This window comes from Canis lupus, chromosome 9 (genome assembly GCF_048164855.1).
Source record: "Canis lupus baileyi chromosome 9, mCanLup2.hap1, whole genome shotgun sequence".
Lineage (NCBI taxonomy): Eukaryota > Metazoa > Chordata > Mammalia > Carnivora > Canidae > Canis > Canis lupus.
Window position 1 is genome coordinate 995831 of NC_132846.1, and position 16118 is coordinate 1011948.

The 16118-nt window shown below is 45.6% G+C and overlaps 1 long non-coding RNA gene across 4 annotated transcripts in view; it reads left to right on the plus strand.

Annotated features, from left to right (window-relative positions):
* The first annotated feature begins 549 nt into the window (after positions 1 to 549).
* The window catches only part of LOC140639324 (uncharacterized), a 34769-nt gene continuing 19200 nt past the window's right edge, over positions 550 to 16118 (plus strand). For 2 of the 4 annotated variants that reach the window (XR_012036069.1, XR_012036070.1), the window contains exons 1-2: positions 550 to 755; positions 12108 to 12844. This is a non-coding gene — a long non-coding RNA (uncharacterized lncRNA). The remainder of the gene's footprint in view (positions 756 to 12107; positions 12845 to 16118) is intronic. The other 2 variants (XR_012036071.1, XR_012036072.1) reach the window with 2 other exon arrangements.

The window sequence follows — 16118 nt, forward strand, 5'->3', positions numbered from 1 at the left end:
TGGGAGTTGCACCTGTGGGGGTCAGAGTCGGGGTGGGCGTCAGCGAATCTGGGCTCCAGCGGGAGGCACTGTGCTGCTCCCTGATTCCTGGCCCTGATGGGCGGGATGCAGGTGGGGACGCTGGGTCCTCTGGCTCTGGGGCTGAGCATCCCACCCCCCAGTCTGCTGGGGCCTCCACAGAAGAACCCCGAAGCCCCCGGGTCTCCGCAGCTTCTCTCAGAACCCTGCGTTCACTCTACCTGCACCCGAGCTTCTTTTGGTTTTCTTTTTTTATCTCAGGCTGTTGTGCCCAAGATTGTGAATCTGTGAATCTGAGAAATCACAAATCACCGAGAAGCCAACACCAATGCAAACACATGAGGGTTTATTTACAAGCTCGAGCTTGTGTCCAAGTATACCCAACACAGTGGAGTGGGGACTTGGACCCCGTGGTGGGTTTTAGTTTATTTTTAAGAGTTGGTCTCGGGGAACTCCTGAAGGGTGGAGTAATTCCTCAAGTTCTGTTTACATTTTGATATGGGGCCTTCAAGGGCATTGAGATCTGTTCTAATAGGGGCTTCCTGCCCTTGGACTGGGCTCAGTTTTTATTCTATTGTGGGCTTGCTGTGTCCTGACAGTGAGCATTCAGGAAGGAAATGATGGATGTGACTCCCTTCTCAGGTGCATCACAGAGAATAAATAAGGAGACTGAACAAAAAGAGCACAAGACATTGGGGGCTTCGTCCATATCAGAAGGGACTCCTCAGAACCACAGGGTAAGTGAATGGGTAGAATGGATGGTAGGGTCAGGGGAGGTGAGGCAGTTGGTGGTTAGGCTTAGGTTAGATGTTAGGTGTTTGTGATTAACCTTATGGTTACGGATTAGAGGTTAGGGTGAGGGATAAGGGTAAGGGTCAGTGGTTAGGAGTTAGGATGGGGGTTAGGGATTAGGGAATGAGGTTAGGGTTAGTGACAGTATTTAGAGTTAGGGTTAGGGTTATGCTTTAGGGTTTAGGGCAGGAGGTTTGGAGGTGGGTTTAGGGTTATGGTTACAGTTAGGGTTGGGTTTAGGTTTGCAGTTAGGGTGAGGTGTTAGGGTGTGAGTTAGGGTTAGGGGTAAGGGTTAGGGGTTAGGGTAAAATTTAGGGCTAGGTTTAGGGTTAGGGCAAGGGTTAGGTATAGGATAGGGGTTAGGGCTAGGGATAGGATTAGTATTTATTTAGGGTTTAGGGTCAGGTCAGGGTCAGGGTACGGTTTTGGAAAAGGGTAAGAGATAGGTATAGGGAGTGGTTTAGGAGTTAGTTTTAGGGTACAGGTTAGAGTAAAGTTTGGGGTATGAGATAGGATTGGTATTAGAGGGTTAGGGTTAGGGTACAGGTTAAGGTTAGGATAGGATTTGAGTACATTAAGTTAAGGTTAGGGTTAGAGGTTAGGGTTAGATTTAAGGTAGGGGTCAGGGTTAAGGGTTTAGAATAGGTTTAGGATATAGGGTGAGGGTTGGCATGAAGGTTCCATGAATGTGTTTTGGTCTTGGGGTTTGTGTTTGGTTTTCGATTAGTGATGGGTCTTGTTTAAGGGTTAGGTTAACATTAAGATTAAGTGTAGGGTTAGACTTATGTCTGTGTATGGTTAGAGTTTGGGTCTTGGAATGTGCCTGCACTGGGACTCCTAGCATCTTGGGCAGTTTAGTTTTATGCACTCTATTTAGGTTTTGGGTTCAAAGATAGCCTGACTCCACCAAGTCAGTGGCCTCCCCAGAGAATCAAAATCCTGGCTTCTGCTGGGGTGAGAATAGACATGGCAGGTTTCTCCCGAGCTGAGCTAAGGAGGGGGTTTGTGGCTCTAAAGACTCTTTATTTGGATTTTCAGTTGCCTTTCTGATTTATCTCTTGTGTGCACATGTTTTCTCTATACTACCAATTATTATTTTAAAGTTTTACTTGAATTCCTGTTTGTAAACACAGTATGATATAGTTTCAGGTTTACCACATAGTGGTTAGACCCCTGGATACAACGCCTGGTACTGGTCACAGGTGCCCTCCACTATCCCCATCCCCTGATTCACCATCCTCCCCACCTTCCCCTGGTATTTATTAGTTTATTCTCTGTGGTTAAGAGTGTGTATCTTGGTTTGCTTCTCTCATGCCTCCTCCGCCCCTTTGCCAGTTTGTTTGGTTTCTCAAAATTCACATGTGAATGCAATTGTATGGTATTTGGTATCTGTCTTTCTCTGACTGAGTTCATTTAGCATAAATCCTTTCCACTCCTTCCACGTCACTGTAAATGGATTCATTTCATCCCTTCTGATGACCGAGTGATGTTGTGTGTGTATATTTACCACATCTTTCTGCCCATTCATCAGTCGATGGACATCTGGGCTGTATCCATAGTCTGGCTGTTGTTGATAACGCTGCTACAAACAGTGGGCTGCGTGTCCTTCCTCGAATCTACTAAAGTACTTCTCTATCCTCGGGATAAATACCTACCTGTGAAATTTTGGAATCGTAGGGTAGCTCTATTTTTAACTTCTTTTTTAAAATTTTTTTTATGATAGTCACAGAGAGAGAGGCAGAGACACAGGCAGAGGGAGAAGCAGGCTCCATGCCCTGGAGCCCAAAGTGGGATTCAATCCCGGGTCTCCAGGTTCGCACCCTGGGCCAAAGACAGGTACCAAACCACTGCACCACCCAGGGATCCAATTTTTTTAACTTCTCTAGGACCCTCCACACTGTTTTCCACAGTGGCTAAATGTGTTCGCATGCCCACCAGGAATGTAAGGAGGCTACCCTTTCTCCACACCTCACCAACACCTGTTGTTTCTTGTGTTGTTAATTTTAGCCATTATGACAGCTCTCAGGTGACATATCATTGTGGTTTTGGTTTGCATTTCCCTGATGATGGGTGACGCTTTGTGTCTTTCTGTGAGTCTGGTGCCATCTGGCTGTCTTGTCAGAGACAAAGTCCATTCATTTTTCTGCCCATCTCTAGTTGCATAATTTGTTTTTAGGATCTTGAGATTTATATTTCCTTTATGTGTTTTGCATACTAACTCTTTATTGGATGTGTTGTTTACCAATATCTCCTTTCATTTTGTATGTTGCCTTTTAGCTTTGGTTGTTTCCTTCACTTTGCAGAACCTTTTCATTTTGATCAAGTCCCAGTAGCATTTTTGCTTTTGTTCCCTCACCTCAGTGGCATATCTAGAAAGAAAAATCAGTGGCCAATGTCAAAGACGTTGCTGCCTATCTTTTCTTCTTTGATTGGTTTCAGGTCTCACATTTAGGTCTTTCATCCATTTTGAATTTATTTTTTATATATATGGTGTAAGAAAGTGGTCCAGTTTCATTCTTCTGCATGTGGCTGCCTGGTTTTCCCAACACCATTTATTCTTATCCTGGGGTCAGGGTTAGGGTTTGTTGAAGAGACTGTCTTTCTGCCATTGGATATTCCTTCCTGCCTTGTTATCCTTTATGGGTCATAGATACAGGTTTGTATCTTGTTTTGGCTTTCCATTCTGTTCTATTGATCTAAGCGTCTCCTGTTGGGAGAACCCTGATTGCTGATTCAATTTCTTTGCTGGTTATCTGTCTGTTCAAATTTCTTATTTCTTCATTTTTAATTTTTGCTATGTTATATATTTCTAGGAATTGATCTATTTCTTCCAGGTTCTAGGTTGCTGGCATATAATTTTTCATCATATTCTCTTATAATCGTTTGTATTTCTCTAGTGTTGTTTTTTATTTCTCTTTTCTCATCTGATTTTATTTGGGTCCTTTCTCAACTTTTTATCTTTTTTCTTTTTTAAATATTTTATTTATGTATTCATGAGAGACACAAAGATACAAAGGTATAGGCAGAGGGAAAATGAGGCTCCATGCGGGGAGCCTGATGTGGGACTTGAACCCCTAGGACCCCGGGATCATGACCTGAGCCAAACACATGCTCAACCACTGAGGCACCCAGGTGCCTTGCTGATTCAATTCCTTTGCTAGTAATGGGTCTGTTCACATTTTCTATTTCTTCCTATTTCAGTTTTGCTCATTTGCACATTTCTAGGGATTTGTCCATTTCTTCCAGGTCTCCCAGTTTGTTAGCGTATAATCTTTCATAGTATCCCCTTATAATTGTCTTATTTTTCTGATGTTGATTGTGATCTCTCTTCTCTCATTTGTGATTTTATTTATTTAGGTCTTTTCTCTTTTCTCGTCATAAGGCTGGCTAGGGCTTGATCCATTTTATTACTTATTTTAAAGAACTAGCTCTTAGTTCTGTTATTCCATTCTACTGTTTTGTTGTTTCTGTATTGTTTATTTCTGCTCTGATCTTAATTTTTTCCCCTTCTTTTGTAGGCTTTAGTCTTTGTTTACTATTCCTTTTTCAGCTCCTTCAGGTGTAGGGTTAGATTGTGTATTGGAGACTTCTTGTTTCTTGAGGTAGGCCTGTATTGCTATGTACTTCCCTCTTAGGACTGCCTTTGCTACATCCCAGAGGTTTGGAGAAACATGTTTTCATTTTCATTTGTTTTAAATTTCCTCTTTAATTTTCTGGTTGCTCCATTCATTCTCTAGTAGGATGATCATAAACGCCACGTATTTTTGGTCTGTCCAATTTTTTTCTTAGTGTCGACTTCCAGTTTCATAGCGCCTTGGTCTGAAAATGAACAGGGTGTGAAATCAACATTCTTGTACCTGTTGTACCTGTTGAGGGCTGATTTGTGGGCCCTGATATGATCTGTTCTGGAGAATGTCCCATATGCAATTGAACAGAATGTTTATTCTCCTTTTGGAACTAATATGCTAACTATATCTGTTGAGTCCCTGTTGCCCAGTGTGTCAAGGCTATTGTTCCCTTGTTGATTTTCTGCATAGACGATCGGTCCATTGCCATAAGTGGGTGTTGGAATCCTCTGTCAGTGTATTATTATCAGTGATTTCCTGTACGTTGGTTGTTAATCAGTTTCTATATTTAGGTACTCATGTTGGCAGCATAAATAGTTAGCTGTTTGATCTTGATAGTCTTTTTAATTATGAAATAATGTTCTTCTTCATCTCTTCTTACAATATTTGTTGTTTCTTTTTGAGATTAAAATATATTATTTATTTATTTTTGAGAGATACACAGAGAAGCAGAGGCAGAAACATAGGCAGAGGGAGAGGCAGGCTCCCCAAAGGGAGGGTGATGTGGGACTCGATCCTGGGATCCCAGGATCACACCCTAGCCTGAAGGCAGATGCTCAACCACTGAGCCACCAGGTGTCCCCCAGGGTTTGGTTTCAAATCTCGTTTGTCTGATATAAGTATGGGTCCTCCAGCTTTCTTTTGATATCCATTAGCGTGGTAGATGATTTTCCCTCCCCTGACTATCAATCTGCTGGTGTCTATAGGTCTAAGGTGAGCATCTTGTAGGCAGCATACAGATGGATCTTGTTTTTTTAATAATGATTTTATTTATCAGAGAGAGAGAGAGAGAGAGGCCGAAAATTAGGGAGAGAGAGAAGCAGACTCCCCACCAGGAGCCCAATATGGGACATGATCCCAGACTCCAGGATCACAGCCTGAGTCAAAGGCAGATGCTCAACCCCTTGAACGACCCAGGTATTCCAGATCCTGTGTTTTAAGCCACTCTGATACCCTATATCTTTTGATTGGAAAATTTAGTCTATCAGCATTAAGAGTGATTATTCACAGATATGAACTTTGTTCCTTTGTGTTACCAGAAGAGTTGGTGTTTCTGGTGATGTTCTCTGGTCCTTTCTAGTCTTTATTGCTTTTGGTCTCTTTTTTTCCCCCACTAGAAGAGTCCCTCTTAATCCCTTACTGGACTGGTTAAGTGGTCATGAAATCCTTGATATGTTGACTGTCCAGAAAATCTTTCTCTCTCCTTCTCTCCTGAATGACACCCTTGCTGAAGCAAGAATTCATACAAATTGGACTCCAATAAAAAGGAATTTAAAAACATAAAATAAATTTTTGGTCTTATGATTGAGGAAAATGGCATTTAGGAGGAAAACCAGAAGCTAAGAGAGAGGAGGACAGATTTCACCATCCGTAGCCATCACAGGGACATGGTGTCCTTTCCATGAAGGGGCCTCCCCTCCGTAGGATTCTTCCTGCACCTCTGTGCTCCTTGTTGGAAACCAGCAAGCATATCTCTGTATCTCTAGCACCTCTGCAGTCATGGTTTATTGCATCTTCCATGTATCCTACTGGTGACAACAGCGTCGTGTATGTAACCATCTGGCTCCTGTTATACAACATTGGGGGGGATTCCGACTTCTGTTGGTTTGGGGTGTGTGTGTGTCTATCACATGTAGCTATCACGTGCAGGTATCTGATCCTCTGGCTGGGTCACCCAAATGCCGAAATGGTTGGCACAACATCATTTCTGGTGCTGGCGCTGGGCAGATAGCTGGGCTCTCCTTGCTGACTCGGGGCTCGCTCCTGCAGTGACTTCCCACTGGAGGGTCAGCTGAGCTGGAAGGTCCAACTCGGCCAAATTCCCATGTCCTCAGGGGGTCCCGCTGAGCACCTGCTGTTTCTCTTCTCCCAGATGCCTCTCCAGCAGGGTGCCAGACCTCAGCGCCGCCCTGGGGGGAGATCCTGAGGAGCTGGCTGCCCATGGCGGGGAGCCCTGTTGCTGCCTGTGTATGGGAGTCGAGTTGGGGTCTGGGCTGGGGTTCTCGGTCCCCTGTGCTGCCTGGCCTTCTGGCGAGCCCCATGCTCACCCAGCCCTTACTCACTAGGGTGAGGAGGGTGCCCTCTACACACTGGTGTGAGAGATCCAGCACCACAAGCTGTGCACAGTGAGTCCACCTGGTGAGGGTGGCCCAGGTTCGTGAGCTGCAAGTGTGGGACCCAGGAAAGTTAACAAAAATCCCCTACCCCTGGACAAGCAGAGCAGGACTGATTCCATTTTGTGCTACACCCACCTCCTCCCCTATGACCCCCACATGAGCTGCTTATTGCTTAAGGCGCTGCCCCACCCTAGTCAGGCCGCTAGGTACACCCTAATCGGAAATCGGCTCATAACAATGTAACCCTGCTTTGTGCCCCCCAAAACTGTGCGACGATTCTGACCAAAGTAATAGGCCAGCTCAAGTGGATACTATTTGGTAAGGTGTAATTCAATTGGCCACCTGCCTGTGGACCATCATGACTGTGCAACTTTCTGCATATCCCATGGGCCACTGGCCCCTATAAAGCTGTTATGCCTCTTATTCTCGGGATCCACGTCCCTGCTCCGCTGTGTTTGGTGAAATTATACCCAAGCTCCAGCTTGTAAAGAAACCCTCGGGAGTTTCCATTGGTGTTGGCTCCTTGGTGGTTTCCCTGATTTACAATCTTGGGCACAACACCAGGGCCTGGTGTCCTGACATCCCTTCCAGGACCACGCTGACCGCCCCACAGGCCCTTTGTGCCCCAGGCACACAGGCACGGGGATGCGAGGACGGGAGGAAGTGCCCCTGAACTCGGCCATCCTTGGCCCCCAGGACAGAGGGAGCACAGACCTACCAGGTCGCTGTGCACAGACCCTGGTGACCTGAAGCTCCCTGGCTGTCACTCTGTCCCAGCCCCACCTGGCCTGGGGGACACAGCCTGAGTCTAAGTAAAGTCTGTGGGGTCCTGACCCTGACGTCTGGCTGCCCCTGGAAGGCACGTGGGGACGTCAGCTCTGTGTACCTGGTGGCGCCCCTGCAGGGGCTATTTAGGGCCTGGATGGTGCCCCCTCCTCCTCTCTGGGAGTCTCTTCACGCCCCATGCACAGAGTTCTGGGATACACAGAAACGGGCTGGCTGTGCATTTTTTCACAACACTTTATTGACTTTTTACAGCAAAGGGGCTCAGAGCGTAATGCACGCCTTCCCCTGGGGAGGGAGACCTTTCTATCCTTTAGGGGAGGGCAATAATCACACGGTGTGGAGAGGCGGGTGCTAGAGTCCACATTGTGGGAACATGTGTGGACTCCGGGTGGGGGCGTGTGTCCTGAGATTTCAGCCTGAGTGACTGTTCTGAGGACAGCAGAGATGACCTGGACCTGCAGCTCATGGGCTCCTGTACTGGGGCCCCGCAGGGCAGCTGGACACCTGCCTTGGGCCCTCTGGGGCCCCAATACCTGGAAGAGTCTGCCTCCTGGTGTGGGGTTGGGTGGGGCCAACCGGCCTATCCATCCTTTCCCTACCCTGGGGTGTCCCGGGATCCCCCAGTCTGCCCTAGGTTAGCGACCTGGATCTGTGGGGCATGCCCAGGGCCCAGGAGGCCACATCCACCTGTGAGAGGGCTCGCTCAGCCTGGGGCCAGAATCCAGGGCTGGCCAGGACCATGGGGACCTGGATCCCATTAGTCTTTGTGTTGGGCCTGGGAGGGGCTCAATTCAACCTAGTCCCCACAGAGCACAGAGCCAGGTCAGCCCAGGTCCCTCTGGGTTAGGGGCTGGTGTCCTGTGCAGGGTGTGCCGCCCTCCAGGACAGACAGTGGGTGGAGGCAGGGCCCAATGTATCCTCTGCACCAGTCACCTACACCCAGCCTTTCGGGGATCTCTGCCTTCCCTCCTCCCTGCAACCTCTGGGTTCTCTATGGGACAATCAGGCTTCTGGTGGGAGCAGGGTATCCAGAAAACGCCAGGGAGGCTGAGCATGTCCCACAGGGGGCAGCTGCCCTGGGTCCTTGCTGGGGGCCGATGGTGTGGGGGTGGATGTTGTGGGGCAGGGATATGATGTTGGTGGTATATTAGGAAGGTACAAATATTAGCCTTGAATCAATATTAAAATATTCTCATTAACCAAAGACCATACTTTATTCAGATTTCCTTAGTTTTTGCTAAGTTACCATCCCTCATATCCCATTCCATTTGTCCTCATGTTTTCTTAGGCTCCTCTGGATTGTGACAGTCTTTCTGCCTTTCCTTATTGTTGTTGAACTGCAACACTTTGAGAAGTAGAGTATTTTGTAAAATTTACCTCAGTTAGGAAATGTCTGTTATCTCATGATTAAACTCTTTTTGTGGATTATATAAAGAGATATACTGCCATTTTAATTATATCATATAAAGGATAGATATTATCAACATGATTTATCAGTCTTGGTATCAATCTGATCATCTTGCTGAGGTAGTGTTTGTCAGCTTTCTCCGTAGTAAAGTGATTATTATTATTATTATTATATTATCATTTTTATATACACATTTTCATATTCTATTTTGTAGAAGGAAGTTACTATGTGTATTCCATACATATGAGTGGGAGGCTATGCTAATCAACTTGAGGGTGGAATGTCTGTACAACTTCTTTGAAATTCTTCTACATGGGAGATTTCTCTTCCTTCTGGGTTTGTTTTTTGTTTCTTTTTAAAGATGTCATTTATTTATTTGAAAGAGAGAGGAGAGAAAAACCAATAGCGAGAGGGGCAGATGTAGAGGGAGAAGCAGGTTCCCTGCAAACAGGTAGCCTGCCTTGGGAATTGGATCATGATCTGAGCCTAAGACAATAGCTTATGTGACTGAGCCACCCAGATGCCACTTTTTCTTTCTTTTTCTTTTTTTAGTAATAAATTTACTTTTATTGGTATTCAATTTGCCCACATACAGAATAACACCCAGTGCTCAGCCCGTCAGTACACGTCACACATTCACCCCCACCCCCACCCTCCTCCCCTTCCATCACCCCTAGTTCATTTCCCAGAGTTAGGAGTCTTTATGTTCTGTCTCCCTTTCTGATATTTCCCACACATTTCTTCTCACTTCCCTTATATTCCCTTCACTATCATCTATATTCCCCAAATGAATGAGAACATACAATGTTTGTCCTTCTCCGATTGACTTACTTCACTCAGCATAATACATTCCAGTTCCATCCACGTTGAAGCAAATGGTGGGTATTTGTTGTTTCTAATGTCTGAGAAAGGCCCACCTTTTCTCTCTCTTCATCTTCTGAGTCTCCTATGGTATGAATGTTATTGTTAATAAGTGGATGACTTCCCTACGTCTGTCTCTATGGTCCATAACCATTCTTGTTTTGAAGGCTTCCACTTGGGACTGCATCTCAGTTATACCATTTTTAACATTGGCCTGACTAGATTTTAGTTCTTTTATTTCTACAGTAAAGGTTTCTCTAGTTTTCTTCTGTGCTCTTTTTCTAGCCCAGCTGTTGTCTTTATAATCATTGTTTTAAACTGTATTTAGACATCATATATGTGTATTGATGAACTTCCTGGCTGTGAGTAGACCTCATGTTATTGAGGTGATTTTCTCCATCTCATTATTTGTTCCAGAAAAGAAAGAAGGAAGAAAAAGAAAAAACAAGAAAAACAATAACAACTGCCCTCCCCCCAAAAAAAACAAAACAAAACAAAATAAAACCCAGATTATTTTGGCCTGCTTGTTAAAAGATTCTAAATCCCAAAATAGAAACAATTAAAGTGATCCCTGGGTGACACAGCGGTTTAGTGCCTGCCTTTGGCCCAGGGCACAATCCTGTAGACTCTGGATCAAATCCCACGTCGGGGTCCCAGTGCATGGAGCCTGCTTCTCCCTCTGCCTGTGTCTCTGCCTCTCTCTCTCTTTCTCTCTCTTTCTTTCTGTTTGTGACTATCATAAATAAATTGAAAAAAATTTAAAAAAGAATCACAATTAAAGTACTATGAAAGCAAAAATAAGAAATATATAAGGTACATACATAGAAATTAAAATAAGGCAATTAATAAAAAAGAATCAAAGAAAATAAATGAAAAAAGAGCACAAAGTACAAAGGAATCTAGACCCTACTTTCCAGGCAGAGCTTTAGCTCTGCAGCCACTGTGGTCCAACAACTTGGTGGCAACGAATGCTCTGTGTGGGGTCTGGGGATGGGCCATGGCGCTGATTGTCAGGTGCACATCTGCCTGGGAGATGCACCTGCGGGGGTCAGAGGCGGGGTGGGGGTCAGCGCCTCTGGGCTCAGTGGGCTGTGCTGCCCTGTTCCTGAGACCTGGCCCTGATAGGCGGATGCGGGTGGGGTCTCTGGGTCCTCTGGCTCTGGGGCAGAGCATCCCCCACCCCAGTCTGCTGGGGCCTCCACAGAAGAGCGGCCAAGCCCCCAGGTCTCCGCGGCTTCTCTCAGAACCCTGCGTTCACTCTACCTGTGTCCGAGCTTCTTTTGGTTTTGTTTTTTTATCTCAGACTGTTATGCCCAAGATTGCTAATCCGAGAAACCACCGAGAAGCTGACACCAAGGCAAACACATGAGAGTTTATTTACAAGCTTGAGCTTGTGTCCAAGTATACCCGACAGAGCGGAGCAGGGACTTGGACCCTGAGGTGGGTTTTAGCTTAGTTTTAAGAGTTGGTCTCGGGGTACTCCCGAAGGGCTGGAGCAATTCCTCAAGTTCTTTTTTTTTTTTTAAACTTCTTTTTTTTTTAAATATTTTATTTTTTTTATGATAGTCACAGAGAGAGAGAGAGAGGCAGAGACACAGGCAGAGGGAGAAGCAGGCTCCATGCACCGGGATCCCGACGTGGGATTCGATCCTGGGTCTCCAGGATCGCGCCCTGGGCCAAAGGCAGGTGCCAAACCGCTGTGCCAACCCAGGGATCCCCCTCAAGTTCTGTTTACATTTTGATATGGGGCCTTCAAAGGCATTGAGATCTATTCTCATTCTAATAGGGGCTTCCTGCACTTGGCCTGGGCTCAGTTTTTATTCTATTGTGGGGCTTTCCAGGGTATTAAGCTGTAAACTTTTGTTATTTTCCTGTAACTGAAGTAATGTAAATTTCAGCTCTTCTTCACAGGGGCCTGGGATGGCTGGACTTGTGGAATGCTGAACTTACAGTGGAAAGGCCTTCATTTTCTCGGCCTCCTTGTGTCCCTTCCCATCCTATCTAGCTCCTTCCCCCTTCCCCAGAGCTCCTAAGAGAGCAATTGCTAATGATCTCAGCCTGGCAGCTTGTGTAAGGGGACAGGCCCAGGGATTTGGGATCAGGAAGACCTGGGGCTCGGGCGTCCCAGCTATGCAGCGGGATTTGATGCTGCAACTCATATTCCCTAAGGCTATCTTGACAACTGACTTTGTACATAGAAAAGCTGTCCTTTCTCTTTATAAGACAAAGAGCGAGTCAAAGTGTTTTTTTCTCTGCCCATCTGATTGCTCATATTCCCAGGATAGATGTGGGCCCACATCCACCCTGACAGGAACACCTGGGCCGCTTCAGGACCTGCAGGGAGGCTTCAGGAAGCTGTGGTGCTGCGTCCACTCTGGCAGGAGCTCCCGGGCCACTCAGGACATAATTTGAGTCTTCTGGAAGGTGGGGGCCGCATCCATGGTGTCAGGAGCCCTGGCCTCCTCAGGATCCACAGTGAGGCTATGGGAGGACTGGGGGCCACGCTCACACAACAGGACGCTGACGTCCTCAGGACCCCCAGTGTAGACTTCGGGAAATATGGGGATGCTTCCATGCAGACAGAAGAGCCCAGCCTTATCAGGGCCTGTGGTGAGGCGTAAGAAAAATGTGGGTGCCGAATCCAAACTGACAGGAGTCTCCAGCCTCTTTAGGATCAGCACTTTGGCTTCAGGACATATGGGGCTGTGTCTATGCTGACAGGAGCCCACAGCCCCCTCAGGACGCGCAGTGAGTTTTCTGGGGGCCATGGGGCCATGTCCAGGCTGACAGGAGCCCTCGGCCTCCTGAGGACCTGCTGTGAGGCTTCCAGAGGATGTGAGGCATAGTCCACAGTGACAGGAGACCCGTGTCCTCAGGACCTGCTGACTATGACCCAAGAACACGTGGGGCCACATCCACACTCACAGGATCCTGGCTTCCTCAGGACCCCCTGGAGGACTCTGGAGGTGCCGTTGGGGGCCACGTCCACATCAGAAGGGACTCCTCAGAACCACAGGGTAAGTGAATGGGTAGAATGAATGGTAGGGTCAGGGGAGGGGAGGCAGTTGGTGGTTAAGTTAGGTTAGATGTTAGGGTTTAGTGATTATGCTTATGGTTACAGATTAGAGGATAGCGTGAGGGATAAGGGTAAGGGTCAATGGTTAGGAGTTAGGCTGGGGGTTAGGGATTAGGGAAAGGGGTTAGGGTTAGTGTTAGGGACAGATTTAGAGTTAGGGTTAGGGTTTAGGCTTAGGGATTAGGGCAGGATGTTAGGAGTTGGGGTTAGGGTTATGGTTGGTGTTAGGGTTGTGATTAGGTTTGCAGTTAGGGTTAGGGGTTAGGGTGTGAGTTAGGGTTAGGGGTTAGCGTTAAGGGTTAGAGTTAAAGTTAGGCCTAGGTTTAGGGTTAGGGTGAGGGTTAGGCTTAGGATAGGGTTTAGTGCTAGGGTTAGTGTTTGGTTAGGGGTTAGGGATAGGGTCAGGTCAGGGTCAGGGTAGGGTCAGGGTATGGTTTTGGAAAAGGGTAAGAGATAGGGTTAGGCAGTGGGTTAGGGATTAGTTTTAGGGTATGGGTAGTGTACAGTTTGGGGTATGAGATAGGGTTAGTGTTAGAGGGTTAGGGTTAGGGTACAAATTAAGGTTAGGAATAGGATTTGAGTACATTAAGTTAGGGTTAGAGGTTAGGGTTACGGTTAGATTTAAGGTAAGGGTCAGAGTTAAGGAAACCTCAGAATAGGTTTAGGAGTTAGGGTGTGGCTTGGCAGGTAGGTTCAGTGAATGTGGTTTGGTCTTGGGGTTTGTGTTTGGTTTTTGATTAGTGATAGTTCTTGTTTAAGTGTTAGGTTAACATTAGGCTTAAGTGTAGGGTAAGGGTTATGTCTGTGTATGGTTAGAGTTTGTGTCTTGGCATGTGCCTGCACTGGGACTCCTAGCATCTTGGGCAGTTTAGTTTTATGCACTCTATTTAGGTTTTGGTTTCAAAGATAGCCTGATTCCACCAAGTCAGTGGCCTCCCCAGAGAATCAAAATCCAGTCTTCTCTGGGGTGAGAATAGGCATGGCAGGATTCTCGTGAGCTGAGCGAAGGAGGGGATTTGTGGCTCTAAAGACTCTTTGTTTGGATTTTCAGTTGCCTTTCTGATTTTATCTCTTGTGTGCACATGTTTTCTCTATACTACCAATTATTATTTTAAAGTTTTACTTGAATTCCTCTTTGTAAACACAGTATGATATAGTTTCAGGTTTACCACATAGTGATTCAACCCTTGAATACAACGCCTGGTACTGGTCAGAGGTGCCCTCCACTATCCCCATCCCCTGATTTCACACCCCCCACCTTCCTCTGGTATTTATTAGTTTATTCTCTGTGGTTAAGAGTGTGTTTCTTGGTTTGCATGTCTCATCTCACCCTTTGCCCCTTTGCCAGTTTGTTTGGTTTCTTAAAATTCACATGTGAATGCAATTGTATGGTATTTGGAATCTGTATTCTCTGACTGACTGAGTTCATTTAGCATAAGTCCCTTCCACTTCTCCCACGTCATTGTAAATGGCTTCATTTCATCCCTTCTGATGACCCAGTGATGTCGCAGTGTGTATATTTACCACATCGTCTCTGCCCATTCATCTGTCGATGGACATCTCGGCTCTATACACAGTTTCGCTGTTGTTGATAACGCTGCTACCAACACTGGGCTGCATGTTCCTCTTAAAATCTACTAAACTACTTTTGTATCCTCGGGGTAAATACCTAGCTGTGCAATTTTGGAATCGTAGGGTAGCTCTATTTTTAACGTCTTTTTTAAAATTTTTTTTATGATAGTCACAGAGACAAAGGCAGAGACACAGGGAGAGAAAGAAGCAGGCTACATGCACTGGGAGCCCGAAGTGGGATTCGATCCCGGGTCTCAGGGATCACGCCCTGGTCCAAAGGCAGGCACCAAACCACTGCGCCACCCAGGGATCCCCTATTTTTAATTTCTCGAGGACCCTCCAGACTGTTTTCCACAGTGGCTTCACCTTTATTTATGTATTCATGAGAGACACAGAGAAGCAGAGTTATAGGCAGAGGGAAAATGAGGCTTCATGCAGGGAGTCTGATGTAGGACGTGATCCCCCAGGACCCCGGGAACATGACCTGAGCCAAGGCAGATGCTCAACCACTGAGGCACCCAGGTGCCTTACTGATTCAATTTCTTTGTTAGTTATGGGTCTGTTCATATTTTCTATTTCTTCCTATTTCAGTTTTGCTCGTTTGCACATTTCTAGGGTTTTGTCCATTTCTTCCAGGTCTCCCAGTTTGTTAGTGTATAATCTTTCATAGTATTCACTTATAATCATCTTATTTTTCTGGTGTTGATTGTGATCTCTCTTCTCTCATTTGTGATTTTATTTATTTAGGTTTTCTCTTTTCTCATTGATAAGGCTGGCTAGGGCTTGATCCATTTTATTAATTAATTTTTGAAGAACCAGCTCTTAGTTTCGTTATTCCATTCTAATGTTTTGTTTTTTCTGCATTGTTTATTTCTTCTCTCATCTTTATTTTTTCCCTTCTGTAGGATTTAGGCTTTGTTTCCTATTCCTTTACCAGCTCCTTTAGGTGTAGGGTTAGGTTGTGTATTGGAGACTTCTTGTTTCTTTAGGCCTGTATTGCTATGTACTTCCCTCTTAGGACTGCCTTTGCTACATCCCAGAGGTTTGGAGAAACATGTTTTCATTTTCATTTGTTTTAGATTTCCTTGTTAATTTCCTGGTTGCTCCATTCATTCTCTAGTAGGATGTTCATAATCTCCATGTATTATTGGTCTGTCCAATTTTTTTTCTTACTGTCGACTTCCAGTTTCATAGCATTGTAGTCCGAAAATGTACAAGGGGTGATATCAACCTTCTTGTACCTGTTGTACCTGTTGAGGGCCCATGATATGATCTTTTCTGGAGAATGTCCCATGTGAACTTGAAAGGAATGTGTATTCTGCTTTAGGAAGAAATGTTCAGACTATATCTGTTGAGTCCCTGTCATCCAGTGTGTCAAGGCTATTGTTCCCCTGTTGATTTTCTGCATAGACGATCTGTCCATTGCCATAAGTGGGTGTTAAAATCCCGTCATTGTATTATTATCAGTGATTTCCTGTATGTTTGTTGTTAATTGGTTTCTATATTTAGGTACTCCTATGTTGGCAGCATAAATGTTTAGCTGTTTGAACTTTTTTTTTTAGTAAATTTATTTTTTATTGGTGTTCAATTGACCAACAAACAGAATATCACCCATGCTCATCCCGGCAAGTGCCCCCCTCAGT